Consider the following 11,150-nt stretch of genomic DNA (forward strand, 5'->3'; position numbering starts at 1 on the left):
GTCTGTATACTGTACTGTATCTGCTGCTAGTTATAGTCTGTATACTGTACTGTACCTGATAGTTATAGTCTGTATACTGTACTGTATCTGCTGCTAGTTATAGTCTGTATACTGTACTGTACCTGATAGTTATAGTCTGTATACTGTACTGTACCTGATAGTTATAGTCTGTATACTGTACTGTACCTGATAGTTATAGTCTGTATGTACTGTACCTGATAGTTATAGTCTGTATGTACTGTACCTGATAGTTATAGTCTGTATGTACTGTACCTGATAGTTATAGTCTGTATACTGTACTGTACCTGATAGTTATAGTCTGTATACTGTACTGTTGTACCTGATAGTTATAGTCTGTATACTGTACTGTATCTGATAGTTATAGTCTGTATACTGTACTGTATCTGATAGTTATAGTCTGTATACTGTACTGTATCTGATAGTTATAGTCTGTATACTGTACTGTACCTGATAGTTATAGTCTGTATACTGTACTGTACCTGATAGTTATAGTCTGTATAGTGTACTTTACCTGATAGTTATAGTCTGTATACTGTACTGTATCTGCTGCTAGTTATAGTCTGTATACTGTACTGTACCTGATAGTTATAGTCTGTATACTGTACTGTACCTGTTAGTTATAGTCTGTATACTGTACTGTACCTGATAGTTATAGTCTGTATACTGTACTGTACCTGATAGTTATAGTCTGTATACTGTACTGTATCTGCTGCTAGTTATAGTCTGTATACTGTACTGTACCTGATAGTTATAGTCTGTATACTGTACTGTACCTGATAGTTATAGTCTGTATACTGTACTGTACCTGATAGTTATAGTCTGTATACTGTACTGTACCTGTTAGTTATAGTCTGTATACTGTACTGTACCTGATAGTTATAGTCTGTATACTGTACTGTACCTGATAGTTATAGTCTGTATACTGTACTGTACCTGATAGTTATAGTCTGTATACTGTACTGTATCTGCTGCTAGTTATAGTCTGTATACTGTACTGTACCTGATAGTTATAGTCTGTATACTGTACTGTACCTGATAGTTATAGCCTGTATGTACTGTACCTGATAGTTATAGTCTGTATACTGTACTGTACCTGATAGTTATAGTCTGTATACTGTACTGTACCTGTTAGTTATAGTCTGTATACTGTACTGTACCTGATAGTTATAGTCTGTATACTGTACTGTACCTGATAGTTATAGTCTGTATACTGTACTGTACCTGATAGTTATAGTCTGTATACTGTACTGTACCTGATAGTTATAGTCTGTATACTGTACTGTACCTGATAGTTATAGTCTGTATACTGTACTGTACCTGATAGTTATAGTCTGTATAGTGTACTTTACCTGATAGTTATAGTCTGTATACTGTACTGTATCTGCTGCTAGTTATAGTCTGTATACTGTACTGTACCTGATAGTTATAGTCTGTATACTGTACTGTACCTGTTAGTTATAGTCTGTATACTGTACTGTACCTGATAGTTATAGTCTGTATACTGTACTGTACCTGATAGTTATAGTCTGTATACTGTACTGTACCTGATAGTTATAGTCTGTATACTGTACTGTATCTGCTGCTAGTTATAGTCTGTATACTGTACTGTACCTGATAGTTATAGTCTGTATACTGTACTGTACCTGATAGTTATAGTCTGTATACTGTACTGTACCTGATAGTTATAGTCTGTATAGTGTACTTTACCTGATAGTTATAGTCTGTATACTGTACTGTATCTGCTGCTAGTTATAGTCTGTATACTGTACTGTACCTGATAGTTATAGTCTGTATACTGTACTGTACCTGTTAGTTATAGTCTGTATACTGTACTGTACCTGATAGTTATAGTCTGTATACTGTACTGTACCTGATAGTTATAGTCTGTATACTGTACTGTATCTGCTGCTAGTTATAGTCTGTATACTGTACTGTACCTGATAGTTATAGTCTGTATACTGTACTGTACCTGATAGTTATAGTCTGTATACTGTACTGTATCTGCTGCTAGTTATAGTCTGTATACTGTACTGTACCTGATAGTTATAGTCTGTATAGTGTACTTTACCTGATAGTTATAGTCTGTATACTGTACTGTATCTGCTGCTAGTTATAGTCTGTATACCGTACTGTACCTGATAGTTATAGTCTGTATAGTGTACTTTACCTGATAGTTATAGTCTGTATACTGTACTGTATCTGCTGCTAGTTATAGTCTGTATACTGTACTGTATCTGCTGCTAGTTATAGTCTGTATACTGTACTGTACCTGATAGTTATAGTCTGTATACTGTACTGTATCTGCTGCTAGTTATAGTCTGTATACTGTACTGTACCTGATAGTTATAGTCTGTATACTGTACTGTACCTGATAGTTATAGTCTGTATACTGTACTGTACCTGATAGTTATAGTCTGTATGTACTGTACCTGATAGTTATAGTCTGTATGTACTGTACCTGATAGTTATAGTCTGTATACTGTACTGTACCTGATAGTTATAGTCTGTATACTGTACTGTTGTACCTGATAGTTATAGTCTGTATACTGTACTGTATCTGATAGTTATAGTCTGTATACTGTACTGTATCTGATAGTTATAGTCTGTATACTGTACTGTATCTGATAGTTATAGTCTGTATACTGTACTGTATCTGATAGTTATAGTCTGTATAGTGTACTGTATCTTCTAGCTATAGCCTGTATACTGTACTGTACCTGCTAGTTATAGCCTGTATACTGTACTGTACCTGCTAGTTATAGTCTGTATACTGTACTGTTGTACCTGATAGTTATAGTCTGTATACTGTACTGTACCTGCTAGTTATAGTCTGTATACTGTACTGTACCTGCTAGTTATAGTCTGTATACTGTACTGTTGTACCTGATAGTTATAGTCTGTATACTGTACCGTACCTGATAGTTATAGTCTGTATACTGTACTGTACCTGATAGTTATAGTCTGTATACTGTACTGTACCTGATAGTTATAGTCTGTATACTGTACTGTATCTGCTGCTAGTTATAGTCTGTATACTGTACTGTACCTGATAGTTATAGTCTGTATACTGTACCGTACCTGATAGTTATAGTCTGTATACTGTACTGTACCTGATAGTTATAGCCTGTATGTACTGTACCTGATAGTTATAGTCTGTATACTGTACTGTACCTGATAGTTATAGTCTGTATACTGTACTGTACCTGATAGTTATAGTCTGTATGTACTGTACCTGATAGTTATAGTCTGTATACTGTACTGTACCTGATAGTTATAGTCTGTATACTGTACTGTTGTACCTGATAGTTATAGTCTGTATACTGTACTGTATCTGATAGTTATAGTCTGTATACTGTACTGTATCTGATAGTTATAGTCTGTATAGTGTACTGTATCTTCTAGCTATAGCCTGTATACTGTACTGTACCTGCTAGTTATAGTCTGTATACTGTACTCTTGTACCTGATAGTTATAGTCTGTATACTGTACTGTTGTACCTGATAGTTATAGTCTGTATACTGTACTGTACCTGATAGTTATAGTCTGTATACTGTACTGTACCTGATAGTTATAGTCTGTATACTGTACTGTACCTGATAGTTATAGTCTGTATACTGTACTGTTGTACCTGATAGTTATAGTCTGTATACTGTACTGTACCTGCTAGTTATAGTCTGTATACTGTACTGTACCTGATAGTTATAGCCTGTATACTGTACTGTACCTGATAGTTATAGTCTGTATACTGTACTGTACCTGATAGTTATAGTCTGTATACGGTACTGTACCTGATAGTTATAGTCTGTATACTGTACTGTACCTGATAGTTATAGCCTGTATAGTGTACTGTATCTGCTAGTTATAGTCTGTATACTGTACTGTTGTACCTGATAGTTATAGTCTGTATACTGTACTGTACCTGATAGTTATAGCCTGTATACTGTACTGTTGTACCTGATAGTTATAGTCTGTATACTGTACTGTACCTGATAGTTATAGTCTGTATAGTGTACTGTATCTGCTAGTTATAGTCTGTATACTGTACTGTACCTGATAGTTATAGCCTGTATACTGTACTGTACCTGATAGTTATAGTCTATATAGTGTACTGTATCTGCTAGCTATAGCCTGTATACTGTACTGGGGATGCTAGCTATGAGCAGAATACTATACTGGCGCTGCTAGACCTCCCCCCAGGGTTGCTATTCCTCCTGTCCTTATTATAATCCACCCATAACACTCTGACATTTTGTAGGTGCCCCTTATTTCTCTTTATATTTATATTTAAGTGGTGAATGGGAGCTGCCATATTATTTTTGTTTTCATAGAGAGCAGTAGCAGGGCCCTGTCTGATTATAACCTTTATGTTAGAGTTATTGCACATACAGAATGTATAAAAGAATGATATACAGTGAAACCTCAAGTTTGTATTGATGAGAAATACTAATTAAGCATGACAAAATTTTACAAAAAAAAATACATACCTAGGGGGCAAATTCATCAGGGGTCGAATATCGAGGGTTAATTAACCCTCGATAATCGACTGGGGAATGAAAATCCATCGACATTCGAATATCGAAGGAATAATCGTTCGATCAAAGGATTTTAATCCAACTATCGAAGGATTATCCTTCGACCAAAAAAAGTTAAGCAAGCCTATGGGGACCGTCCCCATAGGCTAACATTGAGTTCGGTATCTTTTAGGTGGCGAACTAGGGGGTCGTAGAGACAGTACTTCGACTATCGAATAGTCGAACGATTTTTAGTTCGAATCATTCGATTCGAAGTCGTAGTCGAATGTCGTAGTAGCCCATTCGATGGTCGAAGTAGCCAAAAAAACACTTTGAAATTCGAAGGTTTTTTTCTTCTATTCCTTCACTCGAACTTAATGAATAGGCCCCCTAGAGTTTAAAGCACATCCTGCAAATTAATTTCATTATCCATAGTTTGTTGACATGGTGCCTCGTAGGGCACTCTCATTACATACACGCATCTGGGCACATAATAATTCAATCTATTATTGCACCCTGCTGGTACAATGGTGCAGTGTAAATGTACAGTATATTCTTGCATCAGGTGTTTGATTACATCATATGAGAACATTGGATAATTACTGAAGCATGCAAGAAAATCTCAGCCTGAGCCCTCCACTGTCTTGTAGGTAGGACATCCGTAGAGCAACTGTGTGGGTTCGGTGTCAGACTGTTGGGGCCCACCAGAGAAGTCCTCCTGTAAATCCTCTAGGAAAAAACACATAAGCACACTATAATCAATTTAATAGTACAACGGTGACGTACCGGGTAGTGTTGACAGTAGCCGCTGTCTTTGACTTGTACATTCAATGCAAATAGCATAGGTCTATATGAAGTGTTTTGTTCTAGTGCTAAGTGTTACTGGAGATAATGGAGGCAACATCACTTAAAGAAACAGTAACATTAAAGTGTTTTAAAGGAATGATAATATAATGTACTGTTGCCCTGCACAAGTAAAACTGATGTATTTGCTTCAGAAACACTACTATTGTTATATAAACAAGCTTATGTGTAGCCATGGGGGCAGCCATGCAAAGCTGAAAAGGGAAAAGCTCTATAGTTTAGTAACTTCTTCTTAGTAACTTCTCTGTTATCTACTGTGTATCACATGCTTAAATGGCTGCCCCATGGCTACACAGCAGCTTCTTATATAAACTATAGTTGTTTTTCTGAAGCAAACACACTAGTTTTACCAGTGCAGGGCTCCAGTAGATTATAGTATCATTCCTTCAAAACACTTTCATTTTTTTGGTGTTACTGTTTCTTTAAAAGAAAATATTTTGGTAGGAGCCCCTAGGATTTTCCTTTTTGAGAAGAGTGAAAGTGCAAAGGAATGTCATGTATACTTTAATGCCTCATCAAGTGCCTTATCAAGTATATGGTACTTGAGGGCCTGTGCCTTGGATAGCAGCTTTAAGGGGATGGCGGATGGCCCTTTTTGCTGGACGTATTCCCATGAAGTCCGGCGGCAGAGGTGGGAAGGTATCAGGTTCAGGTTGCAGCGGAAGTAACGTCACAAGCATGCGCTGTATGCTGTGACGTCACTTCCTCCAATGTCATGTGCATGCACTGATGGGCACAATAAATACAGCGCTGGGTGCAAAGTGCAAAACTGGGTGTAAACCACCAAGTTTTTTTTAACTCTGCAAAGGGGTGTGATTTTGCACCCCTTAATAAATGACCACTCTGAAGTATGTATCCTTATTTTGTACCGCATTTCTTGTGTCCACTTCAATGTACACTAAAACAATACATTACTAGAACAGGGATCAGTAATAGAGTTTAAATAAATACAAAAAATAAATTATTTTCAAGATGAGGTGCAAAAAGACAGCAGGAAGTAGGTACCTGCCCCGTAGAGCTCATAATCGAATCTGTGTCCAAATTTCTGAAAGTCGACAGTTAGTGAATAATTCAGGTAAGGTAAACGCTCGCACGTCAAAAACACCTTTTGTTCTTGTGCAGGAACAGGTCGTGTTTCTGTGGGAGCAGCAGACCATGGAGCTACGGTTGGAGTACTCCCTAACCGACATGCAGTTGATACACTGAATCTTGTTACCTGCAAGAAACGCTTGATTTAAAACTTACACAAGAGGAAATCGAGCTACAACTACATTCATATTTATTGGTGGGGGCTTGAAATGAAAATGTACAGGGGTACAGTGTCAGCATAAAGTACGGGGCTAAACAAGCGTAGCTGCATGGTTTCTAAACGTATATATTTAAAAAAAACAATGTTGCAGACATTTTGTGATGTGTTGACAATGCCACGAGAAGCTGACCCTCCTGCATTAGCCATAGTCATCAATGTCGGCCACAAAACAAGGGTGCCTTGGCTCGCAGCAGTAAAAAGGGATCTTCTATTTGCAGCATCAGTCGACCTCTTCCCTTCTTTGCAATACATTTACATGGTGCCTGTTCATTATCATGAATATTTATTGCATTTTCTTTACATAATGTCAACTCATAATGTCAACTGTATCCTGTACAGAGACACTGTATAATCATATATTTCTACAATGTGCACTGTGGTTTAAACATAATGGGATCTACTGGAACTTGCAGGTTTTCTGGGTAAGGTGTTTTTCTGTAATTTAGATCACTATACTACTAAAGTTCTACTAATTCTATTAAAAAACTTATACAGTGAAACCTCAATTTAACATTAATTGGTTTGAGTTTTCCCTCATTTTACACTGTTTAGTGCTTAATGCATTTTTTACACATTTCCCTGATTTTACATTTTCCCGGATTTTACACCATTTTTTTCTGGTCCCCTTGAAAATGTTAAATGGAGGTTCTTGAATACACCACATGGCATTATTCTTCATAAGTAGAATTGTAGGACAAACTCTAAAAAATAATTAAAGCTAAACTCAATCATGGGCAAAACAGCGTAAAAGGCTAAGATTGGACAATCATATCAAAGATTTACTGTATATGACAAGAATGATTTAAGCACTTTGATATATGTTTCAATTAACTATTTGTATCTGGCGTCCTAATTATTTAAATATATTTTGTGATTATTATGATGTCTAGACAAGTTTGTGATAATGGAGGAGCCCCTTCCACTACACAGTGGTGGTTTTAAGGTTAATGGAGGATTCTATCCCTTTTTTGGGGCTAGATCTCCTGTAAAGCTCGTCGTTAGTCAGGCGCGCTCTCCTACCTCCGTTCGCTCTGACTGGTGGTTGCGCTGCAGGTACAGCAGCCTTCTGCTTGCATATGCACGTCAACGCCGTTGTGTCACCGCGCATGCGTCCTGACTCATTTTGGTAGGTTCCCAGCTAGAACTGCAGCAGAAAGTTTTGGGCCCCAAAAGGGCATCGGTGAAAACCATGACTAGCTCGGCTTTCCTGCCTTACGGAAAGAGTCAGATCCGTGCCAGAAGCCTAACTCCAGGTTACTGCTTAACTAGTATATTGCATCTCCTTTATATTTATAGAGATATGGGATCCATGATCTAGAAACGCTTTATCCAGAAAGCAAAAAAAAAAAAAAGGAAAATGTATTTCCCTTTCCCTGTAATAATAAAACAGTACATTGTACTTTTCCAAACTAAGATATAATTAATCCTTATTGGAGACAAAATGAGCCTATTGGGTTTATGTAATGTTGACATGATTTGCTAGTAGACTTAGGGGCAAATTCACTATGCGCCGAAGCGCCTAACGCTAGCGTCAATTCGCTAGCGTTGGGCATTTTCGTTACTTCGCAAATTCACTAACGGACGCTGGCGTAACTTCGCTAGTGTTACTTCGCACCCTTACGCCTGGCGAATTTGCGCAACGGACGTAACTACGCAAATTCACTAACGCGCACATTGTTCTGAACGCTACCTTTTACGCTAGACTTCCTTCGCCACCTCAGACCAGGCGAAGCGCAATAGAGTAGATAGGGATTTCTTCAAAAAAAAGTTACAAATTTTTCTCAGTCCCAAAAAACGCTGGCGTTTTTTCTATATTATAGGTGATAGGCTGAAAAAGATCAAAATTTTTTTGGGTCTCCCCTCCTTCCCCCCTACATTTCCTAACTCATGGCAACTTAACTATACAGTGGGCACATGTGTAGGGCAAAATAAAAATTTTATTTGATGTTTTGAAGGTTTCCCAGGCATTTGTAGTGCTGCTACATATTCCTCCATTGAAATTTGAATTTGGCGCTGTATGCAAATGAACCATCGCTAGCGTAACTCCGCTTAGCGAATCAACGCTAGCGCAACTTCGCAACCTTACGCTACCCCTGAGCGCAAGTTCGGATTTTAGTGAATTTGCGGAGCGCTGGCGAAACTACGCCTGGCGAAGTGCGGCAAAGTTACGCCTGGCGCAACTTCAAAACTTAATGAATGTCCCACTTAGGGTATAACGATCCAAATTATGGAAAGATCTGTCTTTCTGTGATTGTAATAGGGCAACAAGGAATTGGGGAGAAATGTTTTTATCAACTTCAACCTTATTTTGCAAAATATAATATTTATTTTCCAGTAATGTGTGAGTTATTTTAAAAAGTGCCAGTTATTTAAAGTCTTTTGTGTACTTTCCTTAGGGAGAGCAGAAGATGGAGGGTTGTGCCTGTGAAACCTTAAGGTTAAGTGAGTCTCCCCTCCAGGTTTCATATCATTGGAATAACACTAAAATAACAGATATAAGCAAAGTTATCTTGTAAATTAAAACACTTTAATCACTTCAGGAAGACCTGCATTGCTAAAAATGCCTGAAACAGCTGCTGGTTGCATACTATTAATCTCCCTGTAGCACACTAAAGTATTACTTGAAAATTGTACAAACATAAACCTATGACACATTGTTATGGGCACCTCTTGAGAATGCGGAAATTAATGTTCTACTAGAATTCTGCCTACACTGTGCCATAGGCAACACCAAGGGTCCCCAGCTTTTTTCCCCATGAGCCTCAGTCGATTGCTAAAAGAGTTGGGGAACAACACAAACATGAAAATATTCCTGGGGGTATCAAATAAGGGATGTGATTGGCTATTTGGTAGCAACTATGTGGACTGGAAGCCTGTTTGGTGGTACACCTGGTTTTTATGCAACCAAAACTTGCCTCCAAGCCAGGAATTCAAAAATAATCACCTGCTTTGAAGCCACTGGGAGCAACATCCAAGGAATTGGTGAGTAACATGTTGCTCACGAGCCAACATCATTTCAGTAGAAGAAGAAAAGGTGGCCAGCTGTTTTTCAAGCACTTTGGTCACTATATATGTTGGAAGGATCAGAGCTATCAAAAGGCTGTTATAGAATTCACATTACATTTTATAACCGTGTTTCTTTAATTTCTTGTTGCATAGCAACCATATGTTTGTGCCTTATATATAATATAGGTGCGATTGTCAAATGGTGACACTTGTATGCAGTTCCTAATCTTTTTCTGCATCAGTTAAAAGATTTATAAGAAAAAGTAAGACATGATGGGTAAGAAAAGCTATTGACACATTCAATAAAATCGCAAGGAACACATGGACATGCATAATGCAAATATTAAAATGTTTAACATTTATTACACAGTGCAATAAAGTGTAATTTATCATTTTACAAAGAGCCATGACTTTTCTCTGAGTGCCATTACCTTCATAAAAGAAAATACAGCAAATTTATTCCAGTAAAATGCTTCTTTAACTAGGCCGTGGTTATTGGAGACTGAGAGCAACAACAGAGCCAAAGACACTGAAATCTGGTCCTTCTCTTTGTATGGGGGTTATGTGTTATACACAAAGAATGTTCTTATCCATGCACGTTTATAATGCACACATAAAGGTGACCATAGAAGAGCATATTTAAGCTGCAGATTTGAGTCCTTTAGACCGTTTGGACAGTTTATCTGCGCATATAGGGGGCCCTCCGATAGGCCTCCCCAATCGATATCTGGTCAAAAATTGTCCAGATCTCGATCAGAGATGCTTCATTTTTTTGTTGAATCGAGGAACACATTGGCTCTATTGATGCAATCCTCTCTGACTTTTTGCATCCCCTTCATTGTAATGCGAACATTTGGCCCTAGGGCCAAACGATCGCATTGCCACAATATTGCCCACTCAAGGTGGGCCTGTCGGAGGAAAGATTTGCTTGTTTGGTGGCCAAACGAGTGAATCTTACATTGTATGGCCACCTTAAGAGTAGAAGACATATATACAGAAATGAATGTCACTTTGGATACAGAAATCTAGTTCAGGCTTCCATTAGACTTTATATATAGATATAATTATATATTATTATATAATCTTCTGATTTCCACCAATAAACGGACAGTTTTTTCTGGCCTATGGAACTAAATCTTCACAGGCAATGTTCTGGTTTTCAGTGAAGCTATTTCCTCCTCGGATCTCAGAATGCTTTCACTGCATAAATTGCTTTGATGGTGGTATTTGTGTTCAGCTGCTACGGCTACTTTTTCCAATTATTCTGTCCTTTGTGGAATAAACAGGTGTATGAGCTGAGATTTCGCATTTTTAAATTGCATTTGAAATGTCCACAGAAAACGTCCGAATTTTTCTGTGCAAAACAAACAGGCTAATTAGTGATGGTTTTATGTTGCTTATATAAAGATAGCTGAAACTTGGATTTCATTACTGATGCT

The sequence above is a fragment of the Xenopus laevis genome, chromosome 6L (assembly GCF_017654675.1).
Source record: "Xenopus laevis strain J_2021 chromosome 6L, Xenopus_laevis_v10.1, whole genome shotgun sequence".
Classification (NCBI taxonomy): domain Eukaryota; kingdom Metazoa; phylum Chordata; class Amphibia; order Anura; family Pipidae; genus Xenopus; species Xenopus laevis.